General features: G+C 46.9%; 1 long non-coding RNA gene across 1 annotated transcript in view; it reads right to left on the bottom strand.

Moving 5' to 3' along the window:
* Positions 1–19,155, bottom strand: part of LOC306807814 — a 43,321-nt gene that overhangs the window by 1,419 nt on the left and 22,747 nt on the right. Inside the window, exon 2 of the long non-coding RNA XR_013775821.1 lies at positions 1,488–1,727. This is a non-coding gene — a long non-coding RNA (uncharacterized lncRNA). The remainder of the gene's footprint in view (positions 1–1,487; positions 1,728–19,155) is intronic.

Genomic DNA, 19,155 nt, shown 5'->3' with positions numbered 1-19,155 from the left:
TGATGTTCTTTCCTTCCCATATCCCTGGAATGGCAGGCAAGGTGCTGCAGTACCTGAACACCAGGATTTCCTTGGGTTATTAATGTTAAATAAAAGTTGAAAGCTCTTTGCAGTTACAGCTGGAGCCTTTGAGGAGGAATGTGCTGAAAATGAGTTTTATATATTGACTGGCTAAATGGATAATTAAACAAATAACAAAAGTGAAATGCAATTTTGTTCTACCTCCTGGGAACATTATTGTTAGTTTATTCCTTTTATCAAAAGACTTAAGGAAGAAAAAAAACCCCAACAAAACAACAATGCAATTGAACAATATTGCTTTTGTAAACAATTTGAAAATCCAATAACTGTAAAACTTATGACATGTTATTAAAATGTCTTATATTTTTTCCCCCTACAAGTGAGAAAGCAATTCCAATCTCAGATGTTATAATTTAATTATACACTTTAGGTTCTAAAGATACCATAATTCTTAGCACTGAATACATTCCATTTAATGTCCTTCTGGCATGTTTGAGAAGCTCAGGCATTGCTGAGCACGTTGGTCCAGTTTCCCAAAATTTCTGCTCACTGGGGGCCTGGCTCTTCCCACCACACATCACCTCCTTGGGGACACACAAACACAGCCCTGGCTGTCATGGCAGGAAGGTTCAAGGGTTTATCCTAAAACATCCAGCAGGCAGGGTGGGAAGCAGCAGCAGAACAGTGCTGACTTCTGTGCTGCCAACCAAAGGTGGACATGGGAATGTTGGAGAAATTCCAGAGGATCCACCAGAGGCTGCTCAGCCTGGAGAAGAGAAGGTTTTGTGGAGATCCCACAGCTCCTTCCAGGATCTGAAGGGGCTACAGGGAAGCTGGGGAGGGAAAATTCATTAGGAACTGGAGGGACATGACAAGGGGGAATATGCTCAAATTGTCAGAGAGTAGGTTTTGATTAGATTTTGGGGAGAAATCCTTTCCTGTGAGGGTGAGGAGGGCCTGGCACAGGTACCCAGAGCAGCTGTGGCTGCCCCTGGATCCCTGGCAGTGCCCAAGGCCAGGCTGGGCAGGGCTTGGACCACCCTGGGACAGTGGGAGATGTCCCTGCCCATAGCTGGGAGTGGGACAAGATGATTTCCAACCCAAACCATTCCAGGATTCTGTGATTTGGGAACAGGGAGTGGAGGTGGTGATGAGCCCTGACTCAGGTGGAGATGAGCCCTGAGTAGGGAGATGGTGGCCCAGGGAAGCAGGACAGGAGAGCTCATCCAGGGCCACCCAAATTCCACAAATCCCTGTCAGTGCTGCACAATCCTGGACCTGGCTGTTCCCAGGGTCTGCCACCCCTCATCCCTCTCCCATCCCACCCACCTGGGTGCAGATTTGAGGATCTTCAGCTGGACCCATCCCTGCAGCAAGAGAGTTCCCAACACAAGAACTAATTGGAACAAAATTTAAACACTAACAAATAAATAAAGGCAAGCTACAGTGAACTAGTAATCAGATACCTTTGGATGTTCATTATGCTGGATTTCCAGGCAGTTAAATAGTTTAATGCATTTCCCTTTGGCTTGCTTATCAATCTCAGAGCCTGTCTGGAAGCTGTTTCCCATCCTCCCCAGTCCTGCATTACTGGAAAATGCCTGGGTGGCACCAGCAGTAGGGGCTGTGATCCACTGACAGCAGCAGTGTGGGGATAATTGATGGCAAGTGATTGCCAGCATGTGATGATTATCTCGTCGGGTTGTCTGCAAAACAATTAATGGCAATGAAAAGAATTCCTTTAATTAATCATTTCCTGTAAATAAATGCATCAGAATAAAAGAAATCACCGAGCTGTTGCTAAAAATGGGTTGCTGGCAAAGGCTGCCAAATGTTAGTGATGGAGCTGATGGTGTGGAAGAGGCAGCAGAGAGGCTGAAATGTTCCTGGGCACCACCCTGCATCCCCAGGTGGCATTTAGGGGTTTGAAATGCCTGAAGGGTTCCTGCTTCCCTAAAAAAAAAAAAAAAAAAAGTTTGATAAAGCATCCCCTAAGGATGAGCCCACCTTTAGTTGTTACCAGGTTATGGAGTGTAAATCTGGGTGGAATTCAACATACAGAGGAAACAATGGGAAGAGAAAAAAAGGAAAACAGGTGGGTGTTAAAAATAATCATAAATAACCCTGACCAGAAAACCACACAAAATGTATCACAAACCGAGAGCGTTTTAAGAATGCTGAAAGTTTCTAAAATTAATTTTCTTCATTTTGCTATATTAAAATTGCTTTCATTTATCTCCCGTGTTAAATATTTTATTTTTCCATATTAATGGCTGCAATTTCTACTGCAGCTTGTTTCTGTCATTAACACTGTACAAACTTAATATCATTAGTAGTTTTTTCCCTTAATTATGTGAGTGGAGAAGAAAAACATCAAAGTTTCCGTGAAATTGGAATAGTATATCTAAATTGCCTCATGTTTATTTTAACATTAACAGTAAATGAAGCTAATGGGCTTTTATATTATTAAAAGCAGCCATTTGTGTCCTGCCTACTGTAATATATAGCAAAGCTTTAAAAGATGTTAAATAATTAGTTATTTAATAGGGATGCACAAAATAGATCAAACAAAAGGCAAACTTCCTGGAAGCAGCAACTTTGGATCCAGCCAGGGCCCTGTGTGATGGCTCAGAATTGGGTTTGTTCTGCACACAGCTCCTGCCCCACTGTTACTCTGATTGCTTCCATCTCCTGCAGGCCCAGAGGGACAGCAGAGCCACAGGTGACAGAACAATGGCATCCATGGATGGAGGGGTGGCATGGATGGGAATGGGATGGAGTGATGGCATCAATGGAGTGATGGCATCAATGGGAGTGGAATTGAATGATGACATCCATGGCAATGGAATAATGGCATCAATGGGAATGATGGCTCCATGAAGAGATGCCATCAATAAAATGATGTCATCCATGGAATGATGCCACTGGAGCAGCTCCTGCCCACACCAGGTGTCTCATGGACAGTGACCTCCCCTCATCCCTGGAAAAGTCTCCTCTGCTCCAGGAGGTGAAGGGGGAAGATGCCAACAAAAAATCCCACAGAATTCCAAGGGCAGCCTCGAGCTCTGGGGGTGCTCAGTGTCTCTGTGCAAGGCAGCGCTTGCCAACCATAATCCAGGAGTTGTTCACTCCAAAATTCACATTCATAAAGGCACTCTCCCTTCCTGGGAAAATCCTCTGGTGGTGTGAGCAGCAAAAACCAGTGGCAGGATCATGGATGCAACGAGGAGCAGCAGCAGCGCTCCCTCCACCTCTCCTCGCTGGGATGAACCTCTGCATTTCAGCACAAGGACAAGCTCCAGAGCAAGCTGTGGCCTAACGACATTTTCAGATAATATTTTGATATTTGGGCTGTCTGTCTAATGGGGAGGAGCTGCAGGATCAGCACCACGTTCCTGGTTCCCATAGGGCAGCAGAAGCTCGATCCCCTTATCAGCTGTGATGCCACAGGATGATAATTAAACAGCTCCTGGTGTCACCTCTCACACCCTCACACTCAACACTTTAAACCCACCATTAACAGCCTTTATCTCCATTTCCCATCTCTTCTTCTGTGCTGGGGAGATGGATGGACTTAGATCACCTCCAGAGAGAAGGAGTGTGTAAATGAGAGCACTTCTCTCTTCCAGCCTATTAGTGCTGTTAGAAATGTGCCTGGAATTAATAATAATAACAAACTGCTGCAGCTTAAATAAAATCAATAACAAATGGCAGATTAGCAGGAGGCCTCGGGAAAAGGCTGCAAGAAGGGAGGGAGGGCACAGGGATGGGAGCACACCTGGGACTGGCACAAAGCTCCGGTGCTCCCTGCCTTAATTTCAGAAAGATTTGACTCCCAGGGGTTATTTTTAGTTTTCTGCTCATCTCAAAGCATCCCAAGGGTGTTTTTGAGCACCAAACCATCCCCAGCCCCAGCCTCCAGTGTAACTGCAGCCCTGGCAGGGAAAGCAATGCTATTTCCTGTGCCTTGGAGAGATGGAAAACTGTCAGGATAGCGATCACTCTGCCTCTCTGCAACATGCGCTGCACATGTAGGGCTGGGAGAAAATAAATAAACTGGCCCTGTACTGCAAGCCACAGGAATCTGTCATGTGAGGAGGAGTGCAGAGGGGAGAAATCACCGTGTGGTTGTCAATCCCATCAAGGAAAAGTAGTTCACACCAGCAGAGCGTGAGTTTGCACACGGCTGAAGAGCCCAGTTGCTCTTTCATCACTCCCAGGCACATGGCTGGAATGGAAAAAGGAGCCCAGAAGGCAAACACAGCTTGGACAAAGCGGTCCAGCAGAGGAGGGAGCTGGGGGAATCCTTGTGGAGAGAGGAGGGGCTGTGCCAAGCGCTTTTCTGTAGGGAAAGGAGGAGGTGGGGTGGGAGAAAGGATGAATTGCTTAGAGAGAGATGATTCTCTAAATCTGCAGATTTGGGATGTCACCACTCCTGGAGCTCGAAGCCAGACAGGTCTCTGAACCTTTTGCCCTGCCTGGGATACAGGGAAGCCAGGGATCCTCACTGAGAGCCAGGTCACCCTGCTAAATTCCAAACTTCATCCCCAAAAACCTCCAGCGGCCAAGGAGACCCCAGGAGCAAAAGGGGCACCCTGGATAGTGGAAGGTGTCCCTATGGCAGGGGGTGGGACGAGATGAGCTTTCAGGTCCCCTCCACACAAACCATTCCATGATTATGACCTGCTCCCGTTCCCAGCTGCGATTTTGGGGGTCCAGCAGCATCCCTGCTCTCCACTTTCCCCATCCCATGCCGTTCCCTCACCAAGGCAGTGCCCAAGGAGCAGATTTGTCCCCTCTGTCCCACAGCTCGGGGCAGGAGCGTGGCCCAACAGCCGAGGGACAATAATTACAGGGAAGTGGCAGCTTTCCTTCTGCTGAATTCACTTTGGAATGAGCAGTTGGGGGTACTACAGAAACGAATGGAAGGTAATGTAATCATTTACAGCAGATTTGTGGTAAATGAGTGTTTGGCCTCCGCCCAAGCGCGCAGCCAGGGCTCATTACGCCCGAGGAGATGCAGGCAGCGCTTTCCAGGGCCACTGTTTGTCTTTCATTTCATCTCAAATCTGACCCGCCTGACCTCGCCAAAGCCGCCCAGCACTTTGCTTTTCCAGGGATTTTTCAAACGGGTTTTCTGCAGGACAGCTCTGCAAAGGCTCCTTGTGCCCTCCGAGCCGCAGCTTTCCCAAACTCCGGCACTTTAGTGAAGAACAGATTTTTTTTTTTTTTTTTTTTTTTTTTTTTTTTTTTTATGATTATTGTTTTTTTTTCCACATGAAAACAGCAGCGAGGGCCCTGGGATAGAGTAACTTAGCAACTCCACCGCAGGGATTAGGAAAATTGACTCCAGACCAAACTAAAACAGCAGAGTTTCCTGTTTTGAGCCACTCTGGACTATATTAAAATTATTTATGAAAAGAGTAAGGAGGGGAAGGATGGGGAGCTGGGGCTGCTGCTGGGGGAGATGAGCCTGGGGGGATTTTTTTCATCCCACTACTGAGCTCACAGCAGAGGCAGGAGAAATGTCAGGGGATGCTGAGCAGGGGCTCAGCATCAGGACCAGGGCTCACCTGCCCATGCAAAGCCAGCACATCTGCCCCTCCAGCTCAGCTAGAAAAACACTGGGAAGCATCTCAGCACTGCTGTGTGGGGCAGATCCAGCCACGAGAAGGATGGATGAGTTTCTGGGTCTGAGTTTCTGGGATGAAATGGATGGAGCCCACAGCAAACACTGTCCTTCACCCCATGTGGGGATTTTGCCCACCCAGTGATTTGTGTGGCTGTATTGAGCCAGCAATGGGCTCACAGAGATTTTTGTTTGGCTGTTTCCATTGCAGAGCCTGGAGATGTGCAGGGAGAGCTGAGGTTTGAGCCCTCCCAGCTGCATCTGTGTCTGGGGACCCCACCAGATCCCAGAATCCCAGAAAGGTTTAGTTGGGAAGGGTGTTAAAGGGACACCTTGCACCATCCCAGTTTGCTCCAAGCCCCAGTGTCCAACCTGGCCTTGGACACTTCCAGGGATGCCCATCAGCTGGATCCCTTTGCTCCCAGTTTTTCCCTGTGGAAATTGTTCTTCCACTCCTCCCACGGTGCCCCTGTGGTCAGGATGTGGCAGCTCTGTTTTTTGGCACTGCCTTTTTTTTATTGTTAGAGATTTCAAAGAGCAGCTTTTGTTGAAGGCCTTTTCTTTTGGGGAAATGAAATTGAGCAAAAACCATTTCTGGTTTCAGACTTCCCAAGGGGGAAAAAACAAAACCAAAACAAGTAGATCCACAGGCAGCAAAGAGCTTCCTTAAAATTATCAGATGGTTTGGACTAGGGATGTCCATGTCCCAAACCTTCCTGAGAGCTACAGGAGCCTCTTCAGGGTGCTGACTGTGCTGGAAAGCCCCAGAGAGCAGAAATTAGCTGGAAAATGTCACAGCAGGTTGGTTAAAGTGGGCTGAGGACATTCCCAGCATGGTCAGAGCCCACCTGAGCACAGATCCTTGCTGGAGTGTCCAAGGCCAGGCTGGAGGGGCTTGGAGCAGCCTGGGATAGGGGAAGGATGGAATTTTGGGATGGGCTTTAAGGTCCCTCCCAACACAAACCAGGATTCCATGATTTATCATCCTCAAAGAGCTATGCCTTAGACGTGCAAGAAGCAAATTCAGGCAGAGAAAAAGTCTCTTGTCAGAGCCCAGCTCCCCTGCCATTTATCTTCTAGTCCTTAAGACATCTTAAAATAGATTTAAAAGGACTTTTAAGGGTTTTTTTTTCTCTTTAAGGAACACATTAGTGGCTTTTGTTTTAATTAAAATAGGTATTGAAATCCTCCACAAAGCTTCAGTGGAATTGTTACAGACTGCAGTTTCCTTATGTGCAGTGCAGCCAAAATATACTGTAGTTGTTATCTTGCAACAAGGCAGAAGCCTTATTAATTTAGTTCAATCAAATCAAAGCTGCTTTAATTTACAAAGCAATAAAATCTGCAAGCATCACTTTAGATCAAAGAACTAAAAACAGCCTAAACACAAGTGGAATGTTTATTTTGTACAATGGTCCATAACTGCATTTATGTGATTTAAAAGCTTTTTGAAGCATGTGATAATATTACATGCATATAGAATTGTGTCCTTGTTGTGGATCATTACTCCCCACAGAGACCAAAAAGCATTTGCTGTTCAACTCCTACCTAAAATATTTCCTTTTACATTATTTTTTTTCCCTCCTTGCCTTAAATGGGATTTCTATGGTAATTTTTTTTGCGGGGTTGTGATGCAAAATCATTTACTAAAAGGGATGGGGATGCTGGATGGCATAAAGAAAACTCAGCCAGTTTTTCAACTTTGGATATTTAAGATTTCCAGAGGTTTTCACTCAACCTTTAGCAGCCCAACACCAAACAAAAAAGCAAATTACTGTTGTGGGGCCAAATTGAATCGTGCTAGGGATCTCAGCCATATCTGGATGGGGTTCAGGAACAATGGGAGAGCAGGGTGGTCCCATCCTGCTGGGATGAACTGGGATGTGTCTGAGATGCTCCAACCTCCCGGAGTTCCGAAAAAAGGACCAGAAAGGTCCCCGTTTTAAGGTTTCAGCCGTGTGTCTGTAAATAATTTGGTGTAACAATGCCCCCTCTGCTCTACTCGGCCAGGAATGAAAAGTATTTGCACGGTGACAAAGGAATTTAATGGCTTGGGAAATGCTGAGAGCATCCAGCGCTGGGTTTGAGGAATCTGCACCAAGCGCTGAAAATGGGGATGCTGGTTCTCACCTTCAGTCCTTAAATGTGGGCAGGAGGGAGATTCTGGGGCGCTGAAGGAGCCACCCCAGCAGCGTTTGCCAGCATTGTTCGGGACACCAGTGGAGCATTTTCTGCCTGCTGCACGTTTTTTCTAGATTCGGGACTATTTCTGCCAGAATTTCTTGGATGATGCTTCACACCAACATCCCCGATGGTTAAAAACCCAAACCCAGAACTCAACATTTTCTCCTCCTTTCCCTTGATGTTTTCCTCAGACCAGGAGACTGTGGCAAAAACAGAGCCTGCCACGAAAAAGAGTTGAAATCCAGATCTGAGTGTTTATACATAAAAAGAAAAGAAAAGAAAAAAAAAAAACAGCACTGAGAAAATCAATTGCAGTCGAACGATGGAAAACTCATGGAACTGCCACGGCTTTCTAAGAAAAAACCCAACTCAGCCAGAGTGCTGTGTGCCATGGCTGTGCTGTGAGCTGTAACAGCCTGCCAGGGCTGGAATAAAGGAGAATACACAACTCAAAAATGCTTTTGAGCTTTTTTTTGAGCAAAGTTCAGTGTTTTTGTGAACTGTTCCCGACTCCCCAGAGCTGATCCGTGGCTTTTGTGTAGAAGAAGGCGATTAAGCCAAGTGGATTTTTTAAATTTTAGAGCCATTGTAAATAATCCGGAGCGTGAGTTGGGCGACGAGGGCGGCAGTAATTGCCGGGTTCTTCACTTTTTATTGTCGGCAGCGCCCTGGGAGCTGCTTTATTGCCCCATTCAGCTGGGTACGAGCCTGCTGGGCACCTCCTGCCCTCCCTAAATCTGCCAGCCTGGGCTTACCTGGCTGTCACCTCTCCTGTCCCCACCCCTGCCACGATTTCAAGCCTCAAGCTCTGTCCATATTTTCCCTGGAGATCTCTGGGCATTCCCATCCCATTTCTCCAATGTATTGATCCTGATGCTGTTCCCATGCAAATCCTGGCTGCAATCAGTGCAGGATCCAGCAGGAACTAATCTCTCATTCACTGATCAAGGACTGGGTTCAAATCCAAACCCTTCATTCACTCCTCTGCTTTGGCTGAGTGAATGAACCATCAGCACCATCCTGGTGTCAAAACAGAGATGTAAAATCTGCTCCAGTGCTGTGCCAGGAAAAAAAACCTCTTCCCTGTCACGGTGGCCAGATGTAAATCCCAGAAAATGACACTCTCCAGTTGTTTACAACACTCAACCTCGTCCTGGTCTGCTACCTATTAATAAAAGCAGGAGCATCTCTCCCTCCCCCTCCTCGTCCTTGACTCCTCTCCTCGAAGATGGCTTTATAAAGGAGAGCAAACTTGGATGGCAGCAGATGGCAGATAAGTAGGAATGGTAAATAGTTTTAATTACTGCATAATGTAAGTGAGACAATAAAGGGGAGAGAGTGGGGAACAAGCTGCTGCCATGGCAGCCCTGGAACTGTTGCAGGACCCAATTTGTCTGGGAGGCAGCATGTGCTGCTCCGAGTCTTAGGAGGGCTTTAAAAGAGAGAACGCCGAAAAATATTAATTGCACGGCTCATCTGCCCATCCATCTTCACAACCGAGTCACACGCTTCCTTAATTTCAGGGGAATCGTTTGCAAATGGGAATCATGCAAATGAGTATTTTAGCTATTCATTTGTTTTACTGCAAGTGCTTTGTGAGCAAATGGCCTACAGCTTGCAATGAATTAAAAGACACGGGCACTGGAGACCGATTTTTAATACAAAGTCTTGACACAGAGACGACCCCGACCGGCAACACAGAAAATGTTGGCATAGCAACTTTGGGCATTTTCATGCAAATTGGCTCCTGTATAGATGATACCAATGCAATGTTTTCCTTCAACTAATCATCATAAAATTAGTTTCACTATATTTAAGTGCTCCTACTTAATGCATTATATCCATATGCATGAAATTGCCTCAGCTAATGCAGTACATAAAATGTCAAAGATACAATGAATAGCCAAATTGCAAACAGTTATGTTATCTCCCATAAAAACTCCTTTTTTTCCTTATTGAATGCCTGGGCCCCAGAGGCATCTATCACAAATTGCTATTAATGCACACACACACACAGCAGTGTGCACCCACACACTAAACACCTACATTTAAGTAACACTGAAGTTGTTATGCAACCTGAGACAAGCCCAAAAATCGAATTTCAGGCTTTGTGCTTGGTGCTGTCTGCATCCTGTGTGGTTGTGTGTTTGTGGGCATGCTGCTTATCAGAACCTGAAGTTCTGTTATTAGAAACATGGTTTTCTAAGCTTCAAGAAATGACATTTTTGTGGAAACTCTGTCCCTGAGTTGCTTCTTGCAATGCTGAGGTTGCTGAGAGGAAAGGGAGGAATTGCTGCTGGATTTTCTTGCCTCTGATGATTTTATCCCAAATTCTGCTCTGAACTGCACTTAGGAACTTTTTAAAAAATAAATATTATATTTTATACCTAGACAATAGTGATTGAAGGACAGATTTGTCCTGCACATGCCTTTGTTTAACATTTGCTCTTCAATTTAGGACAGAATCCGCCAACAGAGGAATTCTCTGTGACCTCCCAAGGGGCTCCTGGATGTCTGCAAACAAGAGATGTTCCTGTCATGTGCAGGGCTCTGTGTGCCAGACAAGGTTTGCAGTGTCAGCCAGGACAGACTGCCAGCATATTTTGTCTGTCTAAAACACTGGGGACAATAAATCACCAGGAAAACTTTACATCCTGCTAAATGCTGCCAGGGGAGTTGGGAAGCACTCAGCCATTCATCTCCTTCTCCAGCAGAAAATCCCAAGGGAAATGAGTGGGGAAATCCCTGTCCCACCTAGGAGAGGTTTTTGGGTGGATCTCTGACTTCTGGGTGTCATCATGGAAGGGACAAAGGGGACAATCACACCCTTGGTGTGAGGGGCTGACATCTCTCAAAAGAAGTCCCCAAAAGTGCAAAAGAGCAGCAGAGCCAGAGTCCCACAGCTGGGAAGATCCCAAAGGACCAAATCCAGTATCTACACTCAATATTGTGTATCCTCCTCATCACAAAACACCTGACTGATGGCATATTTCAATTTCTCTTTGTATTATTCCATAGAATCAGGCCCCAATGAATTTCCAGGAAAGACAAATTTTTGTGGGATCAGTTTGAATGCTGTAAATATAGGGGGTCCCAAGCAAACAGCAAAGAGCTCTTTGAAGGCTTTTAGGAAATCTCCAAGTGTTGAACAACTCATCTGATTATGAAATCATAAAATCATGGAGTGTTTGGGTTGGAAGGGACCTTAAATCCCACCCAGTGCCACCCCTGCCATGACAGGGACAGCTCCCACTGTCCCAGGTGCTCCAAGAGTCCAACCTGGCCTTGGGCACTGCCAGGGATCCAGGGGCAGCCACAGCTGCTCTGGCAATTCCATCCCAGCCCTGAAGACCCTCCCAAGGAGGAATTCCTTCCCAAAATCCCACCCATCCCTGCCCTCTGGCAGTGGGAGCCACTCCCTGTGTCCTGTCCCTCCATCCCTTGTCCCAAATCCCTCTCCAGCTCTCCTGAGGCACTGGAAGCTCCTATAAATTCTGGAATTCCCTCTATGTGCATCTCCTCAGTGGTTTGGTGCCAGTGCACAGAGATAAACCACCTTTACCTCATCACTCAAGGACTAATTGCAAGATGATTTAATTAAAGTATACCTCTCCTTCCCCCAAGTTAGTTGTATTTCATATTGCTCTAGTAGGAGTAATTTGCAGAAATTAAGCATTGCATGTTGCTGGAATGGTACAGGTGCAGTGGAAGAATAAAAAGCCCTTCCTGCAGCAGCAGGCAGTGCCACCAGAGCTCAGTGAAATATCTGTAATGACTCATTAATTCAGCAAATGCTGCACTTTGCAGCAAACATTCAAATTAGCCACAAAGAGGCTGTTTTTTAAAACTTGTAGGTTATTCATAATTGCTCAATGAACACTTCATGCAAATGTATTTTAGCCCATTGGGCAAAGTGGTGCCTTTGAATATTCCCTGCAGAATGCACAATTAACCCCAAGAATTTATGACATCATGGGAGTGTTAAGGCCAAGAGCAGGATGAGGAGAGGAAGAACGTGGACAAAGGAATACTGAGAGCTCTTTAGGAGGGCAGGAAGAGGAACAGACTCAGGATAAACCAAGTTTTGGCCCAGCAGCTGGGGAAGAATTTGGGAAGAAATGACTTTGTGGCCTGGGGGTGCTCCTGGAGCTGACCAGTGACAGCTGATTTCCACCCCCACAGCTCTGTGCACAGCAACATTTGCCACATTAAACACTCCAAAAACTCCAAAAACTCCACAAGGAGGAGAGGAAATGATTCCTTGTGGGAGCCACAGCACATCCCACTTGCACCATCCCCTGCTGACAGCCATGGCACAGGGGAAATAATCCCAACATTTACAGCTCTGCTTTCTGCCAGGGCCCAGCAATTTTTCAAGCTGTTAATTCCCTTTATCCTACGACTCACGAGTGCCTTGCAGATATTGGCAATCATAATTTTTATTGCCAGTTATTGTAGGAGTGTTTGTCACCATGTCACCCTGGAGAGGCACGTGGCAGGGACAGAACTGGGGGCACAGCAGGGTGGGAAAGGACAAAATCTGGGGGGCAAAACAGGGTGGGAAAGGACAAAATCTGGGGGGCAAAACAGGGTGGGCAGAGGCTGCTGGGGTGGAGCTGCCACCTCTGTCACATCAAGGGTGGCACTGCCAGTGTCACCTGCCAGCCCTCCAAGGCCACCAGCACTCAGTGCTGAGCAGAATGAGGTTCCCAGGGAAGGGCTGGTGGGATTTTGGAGGATTTCCCAGTCCCAGTTTGCCCCTTCACTGGCACCTCCTCTTTGCTCCCTGTCTCACACAACATTAATTCCTTTCTCTTCTGCTCACTTGTGACAATGGATCTTTAGAGGCCACACAAATTAGTGACAAATTTTGCTTTGTTTCTTTGCCTTGATATAAACCATGTTTCATCTGCAGGCTGCACCAAGCAAGAGAGCTTGGCAGGGAAGGAATGACATTTTGGGGAGATTTGATCCAGATCTTGCTTTCTGTAAGATCTCCTGTGTTTTTCTGGCTGGGGAAAGCATGTCTGCTCTGAAATGTGCTGGTCAGGCTCCCCCCATGGAATCAAGGAGCCTGCAGGGTGAAGATTGAGACCCTGAGCTCTTCCCATCCACCATCCCCACCAAGCTGCTCCAGAGACCCTGGATGTTTTACTCTATAGGCAAAAATAAGTTTAAAAAAAAATAAATAAAGTCTCTCCCTACCATCCCTCTGTTCTCCAGCCCAGGTGACAGGAGCAGAGCAGCTCCCAGCAAGGCTTCTCTGTCACTCACTTAAAGCATAATTTGATATCTAGTAGCTCATTAATCTATTTTTTTTTATCCCCCTCTCCCCTCCCCCAGATAGGGAACGCTTCTGCTTCTCCTCAGCTAAATAACTCAGGTCATAAAAGGTAATACCATGGGTAGCAGAATGTAAACAAACACATTCTACCTCAATAAACATGCTAATTTCCAGCTCTAATATTCACAAGTAAAATATCCATCACACAGCCCCTATTTGGCAAAGGCAGCAGCCCTCATCAGTCAATGAAGTAGGCTCCTGCCAGTTCACTGCAGGAGGCAAATAGTACAACTTAACTCACTTGATGATGCCCTTGGGGGGAAAACATGAGCCTCATAAATGAGTCTGGAAATGTGATAAAAGGATAATCTTGCATAAATGAGCCCAGATCATCATTACCTGCACAAACACGAGGTTGTTTGAATGATGTGGCCACGTTTCATAGGAATTAAAGCAGGGAGGGAGAGCTGGCCTGGCCTGGGGGGTGATGGGGAGGGAGGATTGGGATGTTCCTCTGGATGGAGGATTGGGATGTTCCCATGGATGGAGGATTGGGATGTTCCCATGGATGGAGGATTGGGATGTTCCTCTGGATGGAGGATTGGGATGTTTCCCTGGATGGAGGATTGGGATGTTCCCCTGGATGGAGGATTGGGATGTTCCTCTAAATGGAGGATTGGGATGTTCCTCTGGATGGAGGATTGGGATGTTCCTCTGGATGGAGGATTGGGATGTTCCCCTGGATGGAGGATTGGGATGTTCCCCTGGATGGAGGATTGGGATGTTCTGTTCCCCTGGATGGAGGATTGGGATGTTCCTCTGGATGGAGGATTGGGATGTTCCCATGGATAGAGGATTGGGATGTTCCCATGGATGGAGGATTGGGATGTTCCTCTGGATGGAGGATTGGGATGTTTCCCTGGATGGAGGATTGGGATGTTCCCCTGGATGGAGGATTGGGATGTTCCTCTAAATGGAGGATTGGGATGTTCCTCTGGATGGAGGATTGGGATGTTCCTCTGGATGGAGGATTGGGATGTTCCTCTGGATGGAGGATTGGGATGTTCCCCTGGATGGAGGATTGGGATGTTCCCATGGATGGAGGATTGGGATGTTCCCCTGGATGGAGGATTGGGATGTTTCCCTGGATGGAGGATTGGGATGTTCCTCTGGATGGAGGATTGGGATGTTCCCCTGGATGGAGGATTGGGATGTTCTGTTCCCCTGGATGGAGCAGTTGGAATGTTTAGGGAGCATTTGAAATGCTTGTTGAGAAGGCACAATTAAAAACACGATTCTTAATTATTTGGACTCTATATTGATCTTGTGCCTCCATCTGTTGCTCAGTGCTGCAGAGCCAGTGCAAACCCAGGCTCACAGCAGACCTGGTGAGTTCCTGGGGAGCAGGAGCCATGGGGATGGGGAAAAGGGGATTTGCTCCCTGGTTTGCAGGGCCAGGACTCTTCCAGGTGTGTGACATTCCCAAAGTGTGCCCTGCAGCACTGAGACCAAGGCAGGAGCCCCAGGCTGTCCCCTTGTTCTGCTGCTCAGGATTAACCCAGCTCCAGCCTCTGCTGCCTGAGCTCCACCAAAGATGCACTGCCCCATTTTTGGTTAATTCCCAATCAATGGGGATGTGCCCTTATTACCTGAGAGTTCTAAATTCAGCAGAAAAGCCTGGAAAAGCCCTAAACTACACAACAGGGTTGTGTTTTCTACTCTGTGTGCCAGGAGACAAAACATTTTGTGTGCAGGATGTCCCTGAACCTGTTTCATTTCCAACCTCAGCATCTCAATCCCATTTCTCTGGTGGGATCTTCTTACAAGAGCCTTGAACAAACACAGTGTAAAATACCCTTTGTTTTTTTTTTTTTTTTTTTTTTTTTTTTTTTTAGCTGCTATTTGCATTTGCAGCCACAATCCCCCTTTTAATTACATGATGCACTCAAGGCTACAACACTTGAGAAACTCTGAGCTCCTTGGAAATGAGATGCAGGATTATAAATTAGCCTCTATTTCCTGAAGATTCAGACTTTTCTATTAAAAAAAAGCCCACATTTGCAACTGGGAAAAGAAAGGACACCTCACATGGAGCTGCACTCACCCCAAATTGAGGGATCTGAGACAATTTGGAGAAGCTGAGAAACTCCAGTGAGCACCACAAAAACCCCAAGCAAGAAGTTGGAGCAGTTGCTTAGGGGTTAAATCTATTTTTTAATAGATTTTTGGGCTTGTGGAAAGAAAAAAGAAATGAGAAGAGAATAGAGGAGCAGAAGTCTTAGTTGCAAGTCTTGGCTGAGAAATGAGGTGACTGTGCCAGAAAGTGACACATTTAAGCCAGTGTGTAATTTTGATCTCCATGTTTAAAATACTTCTGCTTTTTTGTAAATGGAGGGTTTGACCAGGGCAGAGGGAGGGGAAGAAGACTGAAAACTCCCATTTCTAATCATCACAACCCCAGGCTGTAAAATGTCCTGGCTGGGAGGGGGGTGGTTAAATAAGAGGGGGTGGAAAAGGTGACTCAGGAGTGCTGGGAGGATGGGATGAAATGCTGGCAGAGCTCTCCTGGGGAGATGGGAGGCTTTGGAAGGGAAACCCAGCAGCTGGGACAGCCCCAAGGAGCTGGGGGTGACCCCTGGGTGCTGCTGGGACCCTTGGGTGCATCCCAAATTCTCCATGGGTGAGGATCCCATCATAACACAGAGCCAGGTAGGGAGAAACCCAGATCCACTCCTTGCTGCTGCTGAGCTGCAGAGAGCCACCAACACAACATCTTTTGGGTCACTCCCAGGAAAAAATGAGATTTTTCCCTGTATTCCCTGAGATTCCCATCTCATGGATGGGGTTGCTGGTCCCATCACAGGGACAGGGTGACACCAGACCCTCCAAGGGTGACAGGTCAAGTACTGAGAATTTTCTGATATTGAGGACTGGCAGTATGGAATCCTACTGAAATGGGGTTACAAACTCTGCTCCCTCATCCTTCCATAAATCCTCAGCAGCTTTTGGCAGGTTTTTCATTCCTCACATCAACACTGCCCCTTCTCCATCCTGGGCATTCCCAGGGCTGATTCCTGCTTTTCATTCCCATGTGGGCAGAGTGGAAATGCTATTTCCCAATGAATCCTTCCCTCTCGTAGCTTCCTTCTGGAAATTTTTATTTCATTTTTACATTTTCTATTCTCCCAATTTCTATCTCCCATTCATTATGCCCTTTGAATGCTGCTACTTCATCCAGCAGGATTTTGGGAGGTGCAGCTCCATGTTTCCCATCAGCAGAGGGTGGAGATTTCTCCACATGGAACATCCCAAAAAGTTTGGGTCGGGATCCCAATCTGTAATTCACCACTTGGGCCCATCTCTAATTTTATTATTTCCGTTGAAATAAATTATGGCCTTAATTGGAATTTCTGATCTGATCTGGCTGCTCCCCATGCTGCATAAATATCCCTCAGCATTTATTTTTCCCCTTGCCCATAGCTCATTATATTTTCCCATCTTGGGATTTGGGTTTTTTTATAGCAATTTTCTCCCATCTGTCAGGGAAGGTCCTTGAGGAAATGAAGTTATTTGGGGGCTCCTCTTCCTCCCCTGCTCTCTGAGGGGTCCCCAGGAATGTGCTGGGACAGGGAGGCTCCTCCTCGTGCACAGCCACGATTAATTACCATGGAAATGAGTTTGTGCCCAAGCCAGCCCTGGTTTGGGAGCTGCTTTGTGCCTCTCTGCAGCTGCACCCCTGAGTTTGCTCCCTGCTTTGAGGCACGTGCAGGGAAATTGTTATTTTGGGTACCAAAACACTGATTTTCTCCCCCACTGCTGCTTTGCTGCAGGAGCCACGATCTGTCTGGCAGACACTGCTCTGTTTAACTGCCCACTTCAGCTCTAAAATGCCATTTAATGCCTTTAGAAAAGCTTCCCCTGTGCCTCAGGAAGCTGACAATGCACAGCAGAAGGTGGCAGGGGTAAGGAGGATGATGATAACACTCTGAATACCACTTTCAGAATCATAAAATGTCATAGAATCGTAAAATTTTGTGAAGAAACCAGCAAGGATCATCTAGCCCAGGGATCCCATCCTGTGCCTGGCAGTTCCCTCATCCCTGCACATCCCAGGGCTGCACCTCATGGCCACCACCCAATGCCATTTTCCCTGTAAAAATCCCCATTTATCCACCCAAACCTCACTTTCCCACTGCAGCTTTTCCAGCCTCAGATCCCTAAATTCCTTCCTTTCACTTCCATCATCTCACTGAGTCCTCTGACCCTTCCCAGCTCTTGCAGGGATTTAGGGGATGCTTCAAACTGAAGCTCCTGAGCATCTCTCCTGCTCCTGTTCGAGGTATCATTGCCCTGCTCCACATCCCTTGTGCTCCCTTTCACCCAGGACTCCACCTCAGCAGGGAATTATGGAATGGGTGCAGAAACTGCTCTTTTTCTAACCCACAACCCCCTCGTTTTGGCTGGAGCCTCAGTTGTGTGCCCCAATCCCACTGCTTGTCCCCTCTCAGCCACCAGCAGCACCCAGAGGCAGATTTTAGCTGAGCACAGCTTGGCTTTGCCATCACATCTGTACAAAGCACCCATCTCACCCCATCTCTGAGTTTTACTGAGGCAGAATTCCAGCTGTGGGGGCTGAGGAGTGCAGGAAGGGGTTGTGAGGCTTTAAAAAAAAAAAAAAATCCATTAAAATAATAGATACAAAGCAATGCCAGCAGAGCCACACTTCTCAGCCTTTAATCTCAGTGCACAGCCCTCACAGAGGCCTGATGGGGTATCTGGTGTTCCTGGCATTTTTCTTAATGAAAAATTAGCCAGCAGAAGGAATAACTTGTCAAAAAGAGAGGGGAGCATTTCATGCACGACAGATTTTTGCAGATGCTGTACCAGCAAGAGAAGCCAAGACAAATAGCAAGAAGAATTTTCATTGCCTGGAGTTGAATGTGATCAGGATAAACTGCAGCCACATTTCCAGGAGAAATTAATGTGCTGGCAGTAATCAGGCAGTTTGAGCTCTCAAACCAACGCCCCTTTTCCAAATGAAAATCCAATTAATTAGTCCATTTCCCCCTCTCAGAACAATGTGACACAAAGTTAATCCCCAGCTCCCCCTTGCTTGGGGATGGAGTGAACTGCCTGAGGCTGCTCAAAGTGGTTCTGGGCATCTCCCCCTTGGTCCTGTTGCTCATTTTTCCTTTTGAAGAAGTTTTTCTTGTGATCCAAAGAACATTGTGGCTGGGCTGGAGTTGCAAAGTATCAGTGTGGAGGGCTGGGAAGGGTTTCTTGCATCAGGAGAAGCTCCATGAGCAGAAACCTTTGGACTTCCCACAGACCCATCAGAGAATCCTTGAGGTTGGAGAAAACCTCTAAGATCATCAAGTCCAGCTCAGAAATGACATAAAGAAACACCCAACCACTCCTTCTGGCCCAGCACATCCTCTCTGCTTTCCCAGGTTGGAGAAGAAGGGTGCAGACACTGATTTTTGAGGCACACAGCTTCTGCCCAGCATGTCCAAAACCTTGTTGAGATATAAATCTCCAATGGATTTATTGGGATGGGATGGTCCCAGCAGCTCCCCACCTCAGGTGTGCAGGTCCTGCAGGTCCAAACTGCTGCCAAACCCCATTAATGAGTCTCTGATTAACCTCCCAAGCTCACAGAGCCCTTTGAACCAGCTCTAAATTAGGTTACTGAGATTAGTGTTATTAATTTTGGAGGTTTTTCACTCCCAGCTGGCAGAGGAGCCTTTGCTTCACCCCAAAGTGCTGCAGCAAGACCTGGGTATCACATCCCTGTGCCTCTCACACCAGCTCAGACCCTCAGAAACCTCCTGGAGGTTTCCCAGTGCCCTTTTGGGGGGCACATTGGGTCAAGGGCTGGCTTTTCCCACTGCTGGAAGCACTTTTTGACTTTGTTTCCTCTCTCAAGCATGATTCCTTGGGAGCAGCAGCACTCTGTGGGGGTGAGCATGGCTGGTTGGTGCCATTTAGCAAATTTCCTTGGAAATGCCAATTTAGTAAATAAGGACCCACCGTGCCC

This window comes from Erithacus rubecula (assembly GCF_903797595.1).
Source record: "Erithacus rubecula genome assembly, chromosome: 14".
Lineage (NCBI taxonomy): Eukaryota > Metazoa > Chordata > Aves > Passeriformes > Muscicapidae > Erithacus > Erithacus rubecula.
Note: the sequence above shows the minus strand (reverse complement) of the source record. Positions and strands in the feature narration are given on the sequence as shown.